Below are 20,375 nucleotides of genomic sequence, written 5' to 3'. Positions count from 1 at the left end.
TGGCCCAAAAACCAAAAATAAAAAAATCATAGAGCCACTTACAAGTAGCTGACCCGGCAATGATCTTCAGAATTCCATATAGAATCAGCAAGAGTGATCCCTAAGAACAGAGCCAGGAGGAAGCCCTGAGCACCACTGGTGTGGCTCAGAGCAAAACAAAGCAAAAATATACAAATTTACTGAACACACAATGTCCATTTCACCAAAGAACATAAACAATCTGGCCTGCTGACATATGATAAAATATATCATGCTCAACATTTAGCAATGACTTACAATGATTGCTTAATATAGTCTAACTCAAATTTAGAATTGGCCTTGGAAATAACTTCAGTAATGACGGTCACAGTAGGGGCCTGTGAACGAGATTGTAGTAGCTGAGAAATGATAAAATATGACAAATTTCTTGATTGAAAATGACATAAACATATACATGTTTTGATTTTTATGGGAGTAGCATTTTGTAATACTTGCACTAGATATCTCTACCTACTTCCTTCAATATACCGGCCAAATAGCTAGGTTCTTTCCACCATCATATAAGTAATACAAGTAATCCTCCCATCATTTCCCCACCTCTGCTCTCTCTCTTTCCTGTAGTAACTACCAATCTATTCTCTGTACCAAATGCTAACAAGAATAGACTAAGAATTCATTAGTTTGATTTCTTTAGTAGATCAGAAATTTAAGTCATGTTATATTCTGCATTTTTTAAGTGAAATGTTTAAGTTCATCTTGACCAGTGCTCAATATCTCCAGGTTTACTACCTCTTTCTAGTGGTCAATATTTCTTTTTTTTAGTGGTCAATATTTCAAGGCTAGTGAGAGACATAATCAGCAAATCTTAATAAAATATAGAGCAATTGAAGGCATTTCCCTTTATCATGGCCTTGGGCGCCAATGTGAAGGAACCAGACAGTAATCTGCCCTTTCGCAGAAGATCTTGGTTTCACTTTATGGCATTCGAGTCTCAGTGCCTCTGGATATGAATCTTGGTTTCCCCGCAGAAATGAACTGACTCTGGAAAGAAAAAGTGGAATGCACATCACTTATATCTGGAAATCTAAAATCAATGAGGTGATGAAATATTTTCAGAGAAAGTCAAAACTGAAATGGCAGCTATAGCCTCCAATTAAAAGGACACACAGGACCCACTCGTTAGTGTTGAGGCAAGGCATTCACTGGGCTCGATCTCCCAGTTTCTCTCTTATTGCTCTGAGAAGCAGCAACCAGGTTGTAGCTGTCCTTGTGCCTAATTAGCCTTGTGAGGCAGTCTTTGTGCAGAAAGGAAAGCCTTAATCTCTATTAGTGGTTCCAGTGCGCCATCGGGTGGCCATCCTCGGAACATGTTTTTCAAAGCTGACTCGACAATGCTCTAGCCCAATTTTCTGGGGCCTAACTTTTGAACAGAGTGGAACTCCCAAAACATAAGGAGACTTATTGAGTTAAATTAGGATGGTATTTAGATAAATACAAATCCATGGGGATCTTTGGGGATCTTCAATATCCTCTTATTTATTATATTACTTCCCAGATCTAAACATACAAACACATATCCCCATGGCATGATCCCACTGTCACCTTGGTCACACAGCTTTAGTGAGAGAGGTATGACCTGTGAGACAATGCGGCAAGATTCACTTGTCTGAGCACCACGAAGTGAGGCTCAAATGGAAATTTCTTTTGGGGAGGAGCACAGCCAGTATTTTTAGGAGTTACTCCTGGCTCATATTGCTCCTGGCAGGCTCAGGATGGGATGTTTGGGATCAAATCCAGTATGGTCAAGGGTGGGCCACATATAAGGCGCTACCCGCTTGGTGTCGGGTCCCCTCCATGTGGGAATTTCTAAATTAGCTTTTCTTCAGTGATTTCTAGGAAAAGAGAAAAATGACCAGATAGAAACATGCTTGTTAAATCTCAATTCTCTGAAATATATTGGGGTTGATTACAGTTTCAAATAAATATTTTTGTATATGTCTACACACATATGTGCTTATAGTTAATTACGTGTCCTCCTAGGATTATCCGTGAAAATAGACAGATGGGACAGTTTCAGGTTTAAAAGGCATGTGGGACTTGACAAAACTGCAAGTTAGGTGCAAGTACTGGAGCTTTTGCCAAGAGCACAAGGCAAGGGAAACCTCCCAACTCTGCTGGATGGGTTTCTCTCATTGCTAACTGAGATCCTAATAAGTCATTGCCCTGGAAAACCTTGAGAGTGCAGAAAGAAAGGTGGGAGTCCCCAGAAGTTGTGGTTCTTTGGGGAGAGACATTATAATGACTTGCTGCCAGCCAAGCTTGGCCCAGGGGGACTGCAGGCAACATGGCGCCTAGGGAGGAGCACGTGGGCTGGTGACATTCCGGCCGCCTTTGTGATGCAGTGTGTGCAAGGGCAGTGATTGGCTAGACAGAGCCTAAAGCCCCAGGTTTGCTAAGGCAACTTTCAAACGGGCGATAGTTCGGAAGAGAGGCCTCCTCGTCCTCCGAGAGCTCCCTACCGACTTTCCCCTTTCCATTGATACTGGTGATTCTGAAACCAGTTGCGTTTTGAATGGCTAAGCCATGATGAGGCTACAGACAGTGTGGCTCTGTCTGTGCCTTCTGTGGCTTCACATAGCCATAGAGCCACAAGTGAGTATGGCCCCATGGGCCTTTGCTGCTTTTATCCATCAGACTCTTGCCCACTGGGTTGAAATGTGGCATTGTTCATCAAGCCAGGAGAGCAGCCCCAGTCTTTCCTGGCACCAGGCCTCAGAAATCAGCCTGAAGAGCTCGGCAAGCCCTGGCATGCCAGCTCTGGGTTCTAGTCTTGGCTCCATGGTTACTATAGCAAGTTGACCAGAAAAAACCGTTTCATATAGTCCCTAGATCATTCAGAAGGAAAGCTTGGGGGCCCGGGAATATAGCACAGCAGCGTTTGCCTTGCAAGCAGCCGATGCAGGACCAAAGGTGGTTGGTTCGAATCCCGGTGTCCCATATGGTCCCCCGTGACTGCCAGGAGCTATTTCTGAGCAGACAGCCAGGAGTAACCCCTGAGCACCGCCGGGTGTGGCCCAAAAAAAAAAAAAAAAAAAAAAAAAAAAAAAGAAGGAAAGCTTGGAGAAGTTAGGTAAAGCGTATGTTTCAGATGTAAGTCTTCACTGAAGGGATGATTCGATAATATGGGTTAGAACTCAACAGAGTCATTGACTATGGAAATGATTAAGAGAAAACACTTCTTGAATCTTGTCTCTAGTCTACTTGTGGAAGCCAATCAGATATTATATTTAATTCTGCAAGCTTAGAGCCCATCATATTCATGTGTACTTAGACTTACTGTAACTGTCAATCTGGGAAGAGCAGCCTGGAAACTTTGCTATCTAAGCATAGGTGTTAGCAGTTCTCAGCTAAGTGGTCAGGGGCCAGCTAGGTGGATTGCTCTTTCTTTGGAATTGTACATTTAACAACATTCCTAACTCATGGCATGATACAAACTTCAATGAAAAAAAAAAAAGAGGATAAGTGAAAAATGGTAAACTAAATTGCATTGAGCAATTTGGGCTAAAGAATTGCTTTTTTTGGTTGAAATATCAGTGTATTATAATGGTTGCTGTTTAACCACTGCTTTATAATTATCTTTATTCTCCTACATATCTTTAATTAATTGTTGATGTTTCCCATTCTATAGTTACATGATAAAAATGACTACGGTTCTATTTTCTATACACTTAGAAGCTACATCAACATTGCATATAATGTAAGTTTGCATTCTTCAATTTTATTTTCGCTTGCAGATTAAGTTCTATTAACTATTTAAAATAGTGGAGATGTGTTCTGAAGCAAAAGGAGATAAAATTGATACCAGTTTTCTCACCAGCTGTTTTCTTATATACTGAAGCATTTTTGCGTGGACTTAATGACACTTTATGTTGAATACAAATTGCTGATTGCCTATTTGCCTAATAAAATTAGCCACACACTAATTTAGCAAACGTAACTCGAATTTCTCCCAAAAGTTTTCCCCATTCTTTCTATTAAACAGTTCTGGCCATGGCCTTCTATTAAACAGTTCTGGCCATGGCCTTCTATTAAACAGTTCTGGCCATGGCCCAGCTACAGCAGTCACCAGGGCAGTGCAGGGGGAAGGGAGGTTTGCAGAGCTGGGAGTTGAACCAGGGACCTGTACATGTCATATATTAGTTTTCCTTTTCTACAGGTTGCTTGAAATAGCTTAGTTCAGAATGTCTGTGATATCCGACATTTCTTAAATTAATTGTTGATGTTTCCCATTCTATAGTTACATGCTAGAACTGACTACAGTCATATTTTCTATAAAATGAGAAGCTACGTCAACATTGCATATAATGTAAGTTTGCATTCTTCTTCAATTTTATTTTGGCTCACAGATTAATTTGTATTAACTATTTAAACAGTGGAGATTTTTTGGATCTCCATGTTTGCATGACTGATGCAAAAGAAGATAAAATTGATACCAGTTTTCTCACCAGCTGTTTTCTTATATATTGAAGCATTTTTGCGTGGACTTAATAACACCTTATATTGAATACAAATTTCTGATTGTCTCTTTGCCTAATAAAATTAGCAGTGCACTAATTTAACAAACGTAACTCAAATTTCTCCCAGAAGTTTCCTCGTTTCTTCTAGTAAATGGTTCTGAGGGTCATTCTGGCCATGGCCCAGTCACACAGTCACACAGGGCAGTGCTGGGGGGTGGGAGGTTTGCAGAGCTGGGAGTTGAACCAGGGACTTGTACATGTCAGGCAAGTGATTGATATTGGAGACACCTTGGTGCTTTTCATTACTTTTTCTCCTCCTCACCAAAAGAGATTTAAAGGTGTGTTCACTTTAAAGCTTGATTTTAAGTTTCTAAAGAGTGTTTTTTGCGTTAAATGTATTGGAAATGTGTTTCTGGGAGGGATGAAGAGCAAGTATAGCTTTCCTTGTACCCAGCTGATGCCATGAGTAGGTCCTAAGCATAGCTCCAGTATCCTAAACCCACCCTACCCAATCAATACAGAACAACAAAACAGCTATTAAATGTGCTTGAAGTTTATCGTCTCAATTATTTCAGTTTTTCTCTATTCTGCATTACTTTTTCTGAATCTTAATTTTTCAAATTTTAGAATTTGTGGACATTGGCAATCGGTAGTGCCTTTGTGGGGCTTTGGACACTTGTTTTTGTCATGTGGCGAAGTTCCCCTCCTGTAAGTATGTTAAAGACCTAAGTACAGTTTGAACCAGCTATTTGAAGGTAGATTTATGTGTAATGGACATGTCTTTTATTCAAATGTATTTTATACATACTTATACATACTGGGGAAAAATTCTTGATTTGTGGTACACCTTACGGTTTCAGACTTTCAAGGGTGATTGAAAAGTATCCCTCAGTGTCTGGAAACACATGTTCATATTATAATTTTCTTTAATTGAATGACTATTTTCCCTGGTTTATCATAAACTAACATTTTCAGCTATATGTAATAATTCTAAATTAAATTTTGTTTCTTTCTACACTAGATAATTCTAGAAGATTGTGATGGTAAGTATGGTCAAGTTATTCCTGTGATAGTTTTATTGCTAATTTTGATGTAGCTTTTTTTTTTTTTTTTTTTTTGTGGTTTTTGGGTCACACCCAGCAGTGCTCAGGGGTTTTTCCTGGCTCCGTGCTCAGAAATTGCTCCTGGCAGGCACGGGGGACCATATGGGATGCTGGGATTCGAACCAATGACCTTCTGCATGAAAGGTAAACGCCTTACCTCCATGCTATCTCTCCGGCCCCTGATGTAGCTTTTAATTCAACTGGAGACATCTGACTACTGAACTCATGGAAGTACTAGTCGTTTGAGTTGCATTATAAAGGACTCAAATGGAGAGGGGCTTGATGTTCTATCAGGGATCTGGATGAAGTGAGATAGGGGAGATTAAATTTTAAATATTTTAAATCCACATTTTTGGCTATATTCATTTTCCTTTTCTACAGGTTGCTTGAAATAGCTTACGTGCAGAATGTCTGTGATATCTATGAATACATATACATTTGACGCATTCTCCCTATTGAAAAGAAATATTTGTTCATTCACAAAAAAGAAAGTAAAATATTTTCAGACATAATCTCATTAAACAATATGTTCTTGGGTTTAGAAGATATTATATTAGTTAGGGCACATACCTAGCACACAGTTTACCAGGAACAGATTCCTGGCACCATGTGTTCCCGAGTATAGGCATAAGCAGCCTTTGAGATCCCAAGTTTTGTATTGTGTGGTCCTGAATGCTCCTATACCTCCAGAAAAATACCACCTCTTGGTAACCTAGCTACCACAAGGGTCAAGAAATATTTCATCCATGTTTTCTTTTTGGCGACGAGGGCTCCTGAACACTGCTTGAGAGGTCCTCAGCATTGTTCTTTCAGATATATAGTGCCACTAATTGAAACAAGCAAAACAGTAAAGCTAAAATGTTAATGATACTTCTAGAAACCAGATAATACAACCCTGTTTCTAATAGATGGGATTATCACAACTGTTGACTTTTACCAGTAGTCATAGTCAAGTATTATTTTCTTGTAGCCTGTTGACATGAAATAACAAACATTTAATTTTTCAATTGATTTCAGAACGACTTACCACTGTGAGACACCAGGTAATATTGTCCTTTCAATTCTTCGCCATGATTCCCTTTCAATGACTTCCACTTTAGGTGGTGCCATTATGATTATAGTCTTCTTTGATGCTACTGTACTCTTTCATATAGCCTATAAATAGTATACTTCAAAGTGAGCATCATTTAAATTATCTTATGTGTAATTTGTGTAAATATATGTGTACAAAAGTACACATTTATATCTTTTTTCAAATACATATATGTACATATATACTGAAGAAATGGTTATAGAATACCAATTCTTAACATTTCCATTACTTTAAGCTTAAGGAATCTGAAGTAAAGATTTTAAAAGTACTATTAAAAATTCCGATGCTATTATAGTAGTATCATAAAGTAAAGATAAAACTGCATTCTTTACTTGGATGCTACTCTAATGATACTCGAAACAAAGAAGTAGAACAATGAACATTTAGGATCAATTTTATCTTTTATTAAGGATATCATTGACTTGTGAGAGAAACAATGAGGTCTGGATTGCCAGACATACTGTACAAACCAAATGGAAGAGCATGGTCATAATGTGACAGCTAAGCTTTGTCGTAAGTGGGCTTTCAGGATTTTGGTGCATTAGATAAATTGAAATTCCCATTTTCTCATGCTATCCACCCTGGTAGAATGTGGTCATCTAAAAGCTCCTTGAACTTTTATACTGGCTGGTATTGCTTCAGTTCATATGGTAATAACTTTTCAATCTAAGCACAGAAAGTATATTTTGTTTTGATAACCATGTTACTTTTGACCATCCTCTGTGTGGTCCTCTAAAAGAAGTAGAATAACCCAGTGAACTTATGAGAAATGAAGACATCAAACATAATTCCAGAGTCTCTGCCTTTGTAATGCTGAAAAGGATTTCCCAGGTTAATTTCAGGACAGTATTATTGTATATATATATATATATATATATATATATATATATATATATATGTAAAACTTTGATTATGAAATTCCATTGAGTTACTATCAAGATTAGCCCTTTCGACTTCCTTACATTTCCTTTGGCATGTAGTCATTTGTCCCATTACCCAGTAAGAAAGACATATGTGGATAAAAACAAATTATATTTAGGATGTTTTTCACTAAAATTGTTTTTCACTAAAATGTTTTTCACTAAATTGTTATTGTGTTAAATTTTTCTGAGCCAAATCTGAACCATTGATTAACATGGAGTGTTGACAGCAGAGGCAGATATTTGACATTGTGTCTTTCCTCTTAACAATCTCATAGCTGGATATTAAAGAAAATGCTGAACTGAGATACCTAAGAGCTCGGAGATATCTGATGGAAGGTAGATTGAAGATTGGGAGGAAATGAAATATTAAAATATGAGCTGAGTTGCTCTTGGGAAAAAAATGGATTTGTGATTTGATCTCCCACCTTAACCAATGAGTGGATACACTAAGAAAATGCTTCCTTTTCAGAAAAGAAAATGCTTCTAGAAAGAGATTTGGCCATAAATGACTCCAAAATCCAGAATCTGGAGCTTGAAAACTCAAGCAAAAAGGAGAACATTCAAGATCAGCACCAAAATTTAGAAAATACTCAAGATGCAGACATGCTTACGTAAGTTCTTAGGAATACTGTTGAATGAATGAATGAATGACCTAGCACAACTATGCCTACATTTGCTTAACTTTCTAGATATAATTTTTTATCAGATCATTCAATAAAACTTATAGCTTTCCTGATTTTAAATCCTGCCATTTTTCTTTCTGTCCTAGCTAGTTGCTCTCTATCTTGGTTCTGGGTCATGAGAAGTTGCTTTATGTATTAATTCTCTCTTCAAAGGCTCATTAAGATTCATTTCATTGCTTTTATTTTTTTAGTTCAATCACATTGCATTATTTAAACTCATGTCAGTTTATTTTTTAATTTCATGCCAAGATTTGCATTGTCAAAGATATTTTGGAAAATGTTGAATTTTGTTGCCCAAGTTTATTTCAGGTAGGTGGTCTGAGGTGCTAGTGGTACTGATCCATTGAAATTAGTTTTCTACTGTCACCATTCACTTCAGGTCCAATCCCTCCAAAGGCAAGTGTCGTTCCAATTATACCTGTATCTTACCCACTATCTTTCCAGGGACCCAGCCAAAGCTGTGGTATCACTAAGACTCATTCAGCTATCCAATTCCAAATTCAATTTTCATTCTAAGACATGTGTTCAAAAATGATTCAACGTCCTTCCAGTGGAGGGTCTGTTTAAGAGTTCATTGACTTCTCAGAGGAAAGTGCATCCAAATGTTAGACTGGTCTCCCTCCTGACGTTCCCTCTCCATTCTGTCCTCAGGCCATGACTAGCTTTGGTCAGGTTGCATTAGGGAATTTTTCTGATTGGATGCATGTGTGGTGGAATATGAAGTAAATGAGAGACCACACAATGTATGTGTAAGAACAGCGTGTTTAATATTTTAATGTGAAGGATTAGGGGTATAAATAGGGTACTTTAGAAGTCAGTTTTTCTATGGTATGAAGAGAATACTCACATTTGCAAAGCACAGATATCTTCTAATGAACAGAAACATTATCCGTATACATTGTTTGATTTATAAAACGATTCAACTAGCTTTGATGGTATGCAGACCTGATGAATAGACATATTAAGTAAGAGTTAATAAGGAGGGGGTCAAATTTAATATCTCAAGGCAGTTTCTGTTAGGCTAGCCTGAAATATAATTAGGGAATTTGTAAGGAGCTGAGTTTCTCTATCATACATCCTATTTCTAAGGGGAGAGTTTTTATTGTTGAAGGGACAGATTGAAGGAGAAAGTCTATGTCAAAATGAATGCAGCTAAAAATGTGGTTTATAAGTGTGTTTTTGGCACTGAGTTTTCCAGTTAAAGAGAAATTTATTCAAGACTATATTTACCTGTAAAATACTTATGTTAGGAAGTAAAAATTTTACTCTATACACACAAAATACATCATTCATCTATTCATCTATAGGTAAATTAAATGTTTGTAATAAAGCATGCAGAGTGTCAGTTTCATTAAGAGATGTCTCATCCAGTCATCCACACTGAGTGAAAAACTCAGTGGGCCTAATGGTGAGATATTTTTCAGAATTTTATTTGTCCAGCCATCCACACTTGAAAGAAAAATTCTCAGTGGGTCTACCTGTGAACGATTCATTTAGAAATCTTGAGATTCCTCTTTTGTCAACTTCATGTGTGACAGCTTCATGTTTTTTGTTGGATTTTCAGAAAGTTGGTACACTCATTCCACTCGAAAAACAAGAACAAAGTTTGTCATTCCTTATCACTCAGCTTTTGTACTATTCCTAAGCCTTCCATAGCCTGGGACATGTCCTCTCTGACATTTTATATTCCCTAAACTCTGAACTGTTTAGGGGAATGGAGAATGGACTCTGAGCACTTTGATAATCTCAACACCTCACCATATAGTCATGAGCTACTGCAGAAATTTTTTGCTGTATGATTAAGTGAGAGAAGCAAAAGCAAACTCAAGACATTTTCTGTCTCTGGTGCTTTTATCCTTGATTCTTGTTTTGTTTTTGTTTTTGTTTTTTTCATTTTAATTTTGTCAGTGATGCTATAGTAAATCCTCAATATTGAACCCCTTTCATTCAAAATCATGAACTCCCATATATTCTGATTGTGACACAATTAATGTCAATTTGGATCCATTGGTTTCTTCTGCTTTCTTTCTGTGTGTTCTGAGTTTTTTAACACAGATTGACACTCTAAAGTATCTGACGGTGATTCTTTGAGATGATGTGGCAGGTATACCATTGATAATTCAGTAATAATTTCAACACGGGAGGGATTCTTTTCTCTTTATGGTTATGCAAACTAGTAAATGTTTCTTACTTCCCTTATTATTCTCTGAGTCAGGATCTACAGAAATTGCTGGATGTGATGGCAGTGACACATGACTTAAGGACTCAGCAAAGGGCAAGGTAGATACTGCAAATATTTTTGACTCCTAGGACCCATAACTATGACCTCTTTTGGAAATGTGGCTGCATTCACTGAAAAATTCCTGTCAACTCTCTGTCTTTTGCATTAGGTGACATAAATTTATTGTGCGATTGATTGTACTTATAAGATGATACAAGATGCAGGGAGATAGTGTCAGGTTCCCCAGGCTTAGCATATTCAATGCTCTGTTCAGTTCTTAGTAACACATAGTGCCACAAGCATGTCTGAAAGTAAGCAAGGAAGTAACTCCCATGGACCTCTGAGTGGCACCTGTGAAGAAAACGGAATTGCAAGGATTCTCCAAGGTTTCCAGGTCTCAGCCATCATGTCAAATGATTCTTACATGTTCAGCAATGAAGGTTGCAGACCTCCTCTCACCCTAGCAATTGGCCATATGGGAATGAGAAGCAGTGTAATCTGAGAAAGAACATTTTGTGTAGAGGCACAGGGATAATACTCCAGAGAGTGAATATCACTGGTACTGCACATTAAAGTTGATTATATAAAATAATAAATGACATTTTTATAAACATACTATATGTAGCATAAAAAACAGTAAAAAGTGAAAGTCATTGACTACACAACCATCAAAGGAATCCTTCAGAGGTATTTGCAAGTTGGGTTTGTGTTCTAAGCATCTTTACTCTGATGCAGATCCATCTGATACATTACATTAATGTAATGTCAGGACTTTATTCCTGGCATCAAAACAGATGTGTGCTCACATGTCTGGAAAGACCTGTTTATTAGAGGATATATAACTGGCCTCACCAAACTGTCTAGGGAATCTCCTCTCAGAAAACACTACTCCTCAGAAAATCCCCACATCCTAAGTATTATTTGTCTGCCAAAGGCAACAGCATAGAGGCCTCCCTAGTTAAAGGTGGAAGGATGATGATCATGTGTCATTGCTGCAGGCAGTCCTAGTTGAGAAGCAGCTCTGAATTGTCTACTGGGAGAGGTGAATGTACATATAATTGAAACTTAATCATGATTACATTTGTAGGGGCCAGAGAGATAAAATGGAGGTAGGGCATTTGCCTTCCATGCTGAAGGACTGTGGTTCAAATCCCAAATCCCGGCATGCCATATGGTTCACCAGGGCGATTTCTGAGCTTAGAGCCAAGAATAATCCCTGAGTGCTGCTGTGTGTGACCCAAAACCAAAATAAACAAGTAAATAAATAAATAGTGTTTTAATTTGTAGTTCAAAAAAGTAACTGTACTATAAACAATATTCTTACTATTTTGTTTAAGTAAATAATTTTTAAAATGTGAATTCTTGCTTCAAAAACGTATTCTCTGATTCTGTTCTTAATGATTAATTCCATACATGAGGTGGAGGGCATTCAAAGAGGAGGCTGCAAACATCTGGATAAAGTGATTCAGGGCAACAAGCATGTAATTGGCTGACAATACCCCTAGCGCTATTCAAGCAAAGGACTCTGGGTTTATATTCATAGAGATGGTCTTGATAGGTAGTGATGGTGTCTTTTATCAGACTTCCTGCAACCCACAGATGCAGGCATGGACCATAAGAAGGACTCTTTCGCTGGTGATAGGTTTTTCTTGCTCTGGTAGATGATATGGTTACAGGTGCTCACACCTATTTTACTGGGTTTTGCCTTTTGCTTCACTGGTTTATTTGCAATATCTATTTTCCTTCACTTTTGGTACACAGAACAATCATCCTGAAGCAGCAGCACCAATTCTGCAGGAGGAGCCCACCAACATGCCATACTCCATGGACCATGGCTCAAACAATAACAACTCCAATCAGTCCCTCTGTTCAGATTGCATCGACTCTCTGGAACCACAACTTTCTTCTAGTTCTAACCAGAAGGGTAAGTACTAGTGCACAGTCTTCTAACAAGATGGAAATGGCTGGAAAGAATTTACTGATAGTGAGATTATCAAATGTCTCACCTGTCTTGGGAAGTCCTTTGGTGATGCCTTAACACCTAATTTAGTTGGATAACATATCTCCTGATGACAGGGAAAGTGGGATGTTACATAAGTATATCTATTTTATTAGGTGAAAGAGCAAAAATAAAGATGCCATTTTTGTGAGGGTTGAAGCCCAAACAAACCCAAGGACTTGAGGTATTCTTTATACTAGAGAGAAGTGTACATGTTGAGGAATACTGATGATGTGTTGTTAGAAGCTAAAAAAGAGAGGGCTAGAGAGAAAGCACAGTGAGTGGGGCACTTGCTTTGTATGCCACCACCCAGATTTGATCTTTGAAACCACATCTGCTTCCTCAAGAACTGTCAGAGGTGATCCCTGAGCACAGGGCCAGGAATAAGTTCTGAGCACCACAGGTTTTATATTCCCAAATAAAATCAATCATGAAGAAACATATAAATCCTCTAGGAAAATGAAGAATTTGTGAGAAAGAAGGGAACTGAGGTAATCACAATGGCAGGTGGTTGTTCTTACTCTGAGCCACAGTCCTTCATGAGAAGTTTGCAACTTCATCTAGAAGACAAGTGTGTTATCAGTCATGAGTAAATGTTTTGATGCTATATACACAAATATATCTTTTTTTTTTTTTGGTTTTTGGGTCACACCTGGCAGTGCTCAGGGGTTATTCCTGGCTCCAGGCTCAGAAATTGCTCCTGGCAGGCACAGGGGACCATATGGGGCGCCGGGATTCGAACCGATGACCTCCTGCATGAAAGGCAAACGCCTTACCTCCATGCTATCTCTCCGGCCCACAAATATATCTTAAGAATTGCCAGGCCCTTATTTCTTTAAAGAGAGGTCATGGGAGTCTAAAGTTCCTGACTATTTCCAGGCATTAGCTGCAATTTGGGGGAGAAACTTTGGCTCTGGAAGGAGTTTCATAGTGTCTGACACCACCATAAAATCAAGGTTGAAATATATAATAGTGTAGATATATTAAGGGATCAAGAGTTTGAGTGATAATTAATTGATAGCAGAATACCTGTTGTACCACGAATGGACTCCTGAAAACAAGAAATATGTGACTGTCAGAGGATAGAACAAGTAGTTGTGGAATAAAGGAGGAATGACTTAGTATGTGTTGAATTGATTCAACATAATTGGAAGACTTCCTCTGTGCACTCATAACTTGGTCTTGGAAAGCAATGATGTATAAGGTCCCTAAGAGGACTGTCCTTGACACATAATATATTATACAGTAATCCTCATCAAAATTCCATTGTTCCCTTAATTTCCTATTGTGATTTTAAATGTATTGTTAAATTTTTAAAATAAGAAAATTATTTTTTAATTTAATTTAATCTCCAGGCTAGACTACATGCTGGCACATAAAACATACCTCCATAAGATCAAGAGGATAGAAATTTTGAAGACTACCTTCGCTGACCACAAGGCTCTGAAATTATTTGTGAACTCCAAAGGGACTCAGAAGAAACACTTTAACACCTGGAAGTTAAACAGCCTCATGCTCAATAACCAGTGGGTCCGAGATGAAATCAAGGAGGAAATAAAAAGGTTCCTGGAAACAAATGACAATAAAGACACAAACTATCAGAACTTATGGGACACAGCAAAAGCAGTACTGAGAGGAAAATTTATAGCTTTGCAAGCACACATCAGGAAGGAAGAAGGAGCTTACCTGAGTAGCTTAATGACACAGCTAATAGAACTAGAAAATGCTCAACAAAAGGACCCAAAAATAGGAAGACAGAAGGAAATAACAAAGCTGAGAGCAGAAATCAACGAAGTGGAAACTCAAAAAACAATCTGAAAGATCAACGAAAGCAGAAGTTGGTTCTTTGAAAAAATAAACAAGATTGATAGATCACTGGCAAACCTAACAAAGAAAGAGAGAGAGAGAAACTTGATAACTCGTATCAGGAATGAAAAAGAAGAGATCACTATTGATATGACAGAGATTCAAAGGGTAATCAGAAACTACTTTGAAAAACTCTATGGCACTAAAAATGAGAACCTGGAAGAAATGGATAAATTCTTGGACTCTTATAATCTTCCACGGTTGAAGGAAGAAGATGTAGCATATCTAAACACCCCCATCACCATTGATGAAATTAAAACAGTAATCAAATGTCTGCCGAAAAACAAAAGCCCAGGTCCAGATGGATTCACTAATGAATTCTATCAAACTTTCCAAGAGGAACTACTGCCAATCTTGGCAAGACTCTTCCATGAAATTGAACAAACAGAAACACTTCCAAATAGCTTTTATGAAGCCAACATCACCTTGATACCTAAACCAGACAGAGACGCTACCAAAAAAGAAAATTACAGACCAATATCACTGATGAATGCAGATGCAAAGATCCTCAACAAAATCATGGCAAATAGGATTCAATGCCTCATTAAAAAGATCATCCACTACGATCAAGTAGGTTTCATCCCAGGAATGCAAGGCTGGTTTAACATCCGTAAATCTATCAACATAATACACAACATCAATAACAAGAAAAAGAAAAACCACATGATCATATCAATAGATGCAGAGAAAGCATTTGATAAGGTCCAACACCCATTCTTGATCAAAACTCTCAGCAAGATGGGAATGGAGGGAACCTTTCTCAATATAGTGAAGGCCATCTACCACAAGCCAGTGGCAAATATTATCCTCAATGGAGAAAAACTAAAAGCCTTCCCTCTAAATTCTGGCACAAGACAAGGCTGTCCTCTCTCACCACTCCTATTCAACATAGCACTGGAAGTACTTGCTATAGCGATTAGGCAAGAAAAGGATATCAAGAGAATCCAGATAGGAAAGGAAGAAGTCAAGCTCTCACTGTTTGCAGATGACATGATACTCTACTTAGAAAACCCTAAAGTCTCTTCGGAAAAGCTTCTAGAAACAATAGACTCATATAGCAAGGTGGCAGGCTACAAAATTAACACACAAAAATCAATGGCCTTTCTATACACCATTATTAATAAGGAAGAAATGGACATTAAGAAAACAACCCCATTCACAATAGTGCCACACAAACTCAAATATCTTGGAATCAACTTGACTAAATATGTGAAGGACCTATACAAAAAACTATAAAACTCTGCTCCAAGAAATAAGAGAGGACACACGGAAATGGAAACGCATACCCTGCTCATGGATTGGCAGGATTAACATCATCAAAATGGCAATACTCCCCAAGGCATTATACAGATTTAATGCCATCCCTCTAAAGATACCCATGACATTCTTCAAAGAAGTGGATCAGACACTTTTGAAATTCATTTGGAACAATAAACACCCTCGAATAGCTAAAGCAATCATTGGGAAAAAGAATATGGGAGGAATTACTTTCCCCAACTTTAAACTGTACTACAAAGAAACAGTTATCAAAACAGCATGGTATTGGAATAAGGACACGTCCTCAGATCAGTGGAATAGGCTTGAATACTCAGAAAATATTCCCCAGACATACAACCACCTAATTTTTGATAAAGGAGCAGGAAATCTTAAATGGAGCAGGGAAAGCCTCTTCAACAAGTGGTGTTGGCCCAATTGGATAGCCACTTGCAAAAAATTGAACTTAGACCCCCAGCTAACATCATGTATGAAGGTAAAATCCAAATGGATTAAAGACCTCGATATCAGCCCCAAAACCATAAGGTATATAGAACAGCACATAGGCAAAACACTCCAGGACATTACAGGCATCTTCAAGGAGGAAACTGCACTCTCCAAGCAAGTGAAAGCAGAGATTAACAGATGGGAATATATTAAGCTGAGAAGCTTCTGCACCTCAAAGGAAATAGTGCCCAGTATACTAGAGCCCTCCACTGAGTGGGAGAAACTATTCACCCAATACCCATCAGATAAGGGGCTCATCTCCAAAATATACAAGGCACTGACAGAACTTTACAAGAAAAAAACATCTAACCCCATCAAAAAATGGGGAGAAGAAATGAACAGACACTTTGACAAAGAAGAAATACGCATGGCCAAAAGACACATGAAAAAATGTTCCACATCACTAATCATCAGGGAGATGCAAATCAAAACAACGATGAGATACCACCTCACACCCCAGAGAATGGCACACATCACAAAGAATGAGAATAAACAGTGTTGGCGGGGATGTGGAGAGAAAGGAACTCTTATCCACTGCTGGTGGGAATGCTGTCTAGTTCAACCTTTATGGAAAGCGATATGGAGATTCCTCCAAAAACTGGAAATCGAGCTCCCATACAATCCAGCTATACCACTCCTAGGAATATACCCTAGGAACACAAAAATACAATACAAAAACCCCTTCCTTACACCTATATTCATTGCAGCACTATTTACCATAGCAAGACTCTGGAAACAACCAAGATGCCCTTCAACAGATGAGTGGCTAAAGAAACTGTGGTACATATACACAATGGAATATTATGCAGCTGTCAGGAGAGATGAAGTCATGAAATTTTCCTATACATGGATGTACACGGAATCTATTATGCTGAGTGAAATAAGTCAGAGAGAGAAAAAAACGCAGAATGGTCTCACTCATCTATGGGTTTTAAGAAAAATGAAAGACACCCTTGTAATAATAATTTTCAGACACAAAAGAGAAAAGAGCTGGAAGTTCCAGCTCACCTCAGGAAGCTCACCACAAAGAGTGATGAGTTTAGTTAGGGAAATAACTACATTTTGAACTGTCCTAATAATGAGAATGTATGAGGAAAATGTAGAGCCTGTCTAGAGTACAGGCGGGGGTCGGGTGGGGCGAAGGGAAACTTGGGACATTGGTGATGGGAATGTTGCACTGGTGATGGGTGGTGTTCTTTACATGACTGAAACCCAAACACAATCATGTATGTAATTAAGGTGTTTAAATAAATTTAAAAAAAAAGAAAAAAAAGAAATACAGATTGGAAAAAAAAATAAAAATAAAAACCCATTTGGACTGTTTCTAGAAAAAAAATTGAAATTTTAATCAAAAAATCAATGAAAGTCAATTTAAAATATTAAAAATTTGGAGGTCATAGTGATAGCACAGCAGTAGGACATTTTGCCTTGCCTACTGCCAACCAGGGATACACCAGGTTCAATCTCTGGCATCCCGTATGGTTCTCCTACCCTACCCGGAGCAATGTCTGAACATAGAGCTAGAACTAACGCCATAATGCTGCCAGTGTGGCACAAACTCCCCAAAATTTTTTTACAAAAATTTGTTTTAAATAGGTTATTAGTATTGTAATCTGTAGACTCTGAGTTGTGAAAGAATATCATTTACGTTGAGTCTATTAATTTATTTTTTCTAAAAGTATTTTAGGGCTCAGTTCATTGTGATAATATGACTCTAGAATTAAAGTTGGAGACACAATAACAAATTGTCAATCTAGCTCTTCAACCTAAAGGCAATTTGAAGTTATCAGGGGCTCCTCTTTTCTGCCCTTTCAGGTCTTCTAACTCCTCAATCAGTATCCATACTTAGATATCACTTCAGTCACATATCTCAACCCTTTCTCTCTGTAGCACCTCTTTATCAGCTGATGTCACTGTGTGAGTACATGGTTAGTGCCAAAGAGCAGGATCTTTGTAAATGATTGGGACATCCGGAGCACTCCAGCATTTTTGTTTGAAAGAAAATCTCTCTGAACAGATCATCCAAACTTGTTCATGAAAATATATGAAATAAATCTAATGATAGAACCCTTCATTCCCAGGGGGTTTGCTCTCTTGGTTTTTGAAATGGTATTATTTAAGAAAATAAATTTAGATCATACAAGATAGTAAATAAAGGTTAACTGAAACCATCATATATTTATATGCGAGCTGTGAAGAAATTGCTTTCATCACAGATCAAAGCCACATATTAAATGTACTTCAGGGTCTCCAGATACATTATAAAAATTCAAATGCAAATAGGAAACATGAGCTCACACTAAACTATGCTTTATTTCTTTTATTCCAAGAACAATGAAAATGACTGAAACATGTCTCCGGATTTTGCCAAAGATGAATTTGAATGGTTGACTTCTCATCACACTTGTCTTGAATAATAAAATTCTTACATTTATGTCTCTGGCTCAGTGTTTTAGCTCTTTATTTTTGTTCTTGATTTGGGGCCCCACCTGGGAGGATTCAGATGTTACTTCTGACTGCGTTCAGGGATACCTTCTGGCAGGACTCGGGGACTCTATGTAGAGCTGGAGATCAAACCTGAGTTGGACATATGCAAGGCAAGTCCCCAAACTACTATCACTCCAGTCCACTTGATCTTAAACCTTTTGGGCTGACAATCTCTGGGTTCTCATGATGAGATCCTTCACTCAGCCCATTAATAGGCATAATTAAGGATATGGGAAGAAATATGACTACGATTGGTTTCTATGAAGCCATGAACTCTCAGTATTCTTTGCATGACTGGGACAGGCTATGTCTATGTGGGGCAGTTATTGTAGCCACAAGGGTGTGTGGTCAACAGAATTAAATTCTGTCTCCATTAGGTCATGACAAGAGGAAAAATCAGCCCTCACTGCCATGATTTGGCTTTGGTTGAGAACTCACTGATGGGTGGTTCTCCAAAGAATGTTCTGTCATTTGGCTGATAAACCTTAGGACCTTTCCTTGAAAGAAAAGTCTTCCTTACACTCATGTCTGATATGCTTTCAGCCATCACAGATAGGTCTTCAGCAGGTTGCAATATTAGGTACCAGATTCTATGAGTCTTCCAGAGTCCTGTTGCCTGGAAAAAAACAGAGATGAGACTGAAATGTCTGCAAGGTGATTTGGTTCAGCTTACTGGGTTAATTCTTTTTTTTTGTTTTTTGTTTTTTGTTTTTGGGCCACACCCAGTGACGTTCAGGGGTTACTCCTGGCTATGCGCTCAGAAGTCGCTCCTGGCTTGGTGGACCATATGGGACGCCAGGGGATCGAACCGCGGTCTGTCCAAGGCTAGCGCAGGCAAGGCAGGCACCTTACCTCTAGCGCCACCGCCCGGGCCCTGGGTTAATTCTTATTCTAAAACAATTGCTTCAAACCCTACCACTCAAGCTCATTGTCACTCTGATTAACATCAGATAAATGATCACATATATAAGCAAGGTCTTCTCCAGAGAAAGATTTTTACCCTGAAGCCTGTGTGGCCTCTGTTCTGCTTATGCAGAAAAGCAGGTTATACTTTTCAGGAATGAAATAAGCTGAAATTTTTCCACTCCCATCTGTGAGCACACACACATTCACACAAGTACACTCAAAAAAAAGACCCATACCCATTCGACAATATGACAACTTTATAGCCAAAACTAACAAAGTTCACAGAATACTTAGATCAATCAGCAGACCCAGAGATTCACACAATGACCACTTGAATACTCAAAACTGTCCCAGTAAGCTGCCAATTTGTTGCTTTTAGTTAGGAAACAAGGGATCTTGCTGCTCCTACAAAAAGCCCAGGGATGAAATTGGTGGTAGAGGGCAAAAGGTACATTATCTCCTTGTACCTCCTGAAAATGCATGAGAGCTTGGAGACCTGGCACTAAAAGAGCAAGGTAAAGAGTATGGAGAGATGATATACAGCAGGCAGGTGATTTCTGATAATTACCCTCTCCAAATAGAATTCAGAGATTTTCTCTCTAATATGCACAATCTATGTCAATATTGAAGAGATCCATTGAAATTCAACAATGAAAGTCCTTCAAAAAAACTGTTATTTTCTGGATATGTTACTGGTCATATTGCACTGGTATGTGCACAAGGAGGTGTAAATAAAAGCCTTCACCTTAGAGGAATTAGCTTCTATGGATGGATTCGCAGCTCTTGGCTGACTCTCGTGAAGATGTGGATGGAGGAGGCTAGAATAGCAGAGTGGGC

General features: G+C 38.3%; 1 protein-coding gene across 2 annotated transcripts in view; it reads left to right on the top strand.

Annotated features, from left to right (window-relative positions):
* The first annotated feature begins 5,341 nt into the window (after positions 1 to 5,341).
* Positions 5,342 to 20,375, top strand: part of LOC126031271 (transport and Golgi organization protein 1 homolog) — a 51,828-nt gene continuing 36,794 nt past the window's right edge. For both annotated transcript variants that reach the window (XM_049789569.1, XM_049789567.1), the window contains exons 1-2: positions 5,342 to 5,539; positions 6,617 to 6,642. The gene's annotated coding sequence lies outside the window, so the exon portion shown is untranslated. The remainder of the gene's footprint in view (positions 5,540 to 6,616; positions 6,643 to 20,375) is intronic.

The sequence above is a fragment of the Suncus etruscus genome, chromosome 15, assembly GCF_024139225.1.
Source record: "Suncus etruscus isolate mSunEtr1 chromosome 15, mSunEtr1.pri.cur, whole genome shotgun sequence".
Classification (NCBI taxonomy): domain Eukaryota; kingdom Metazoa; phylum Chordata; class Mammalia; order Eulipotyphla; family Soricidae; genus Suncus; species Suncus etruscus.
This window is presented reverse-complemented; position numbering and strand designations above follow the sequence as displayed.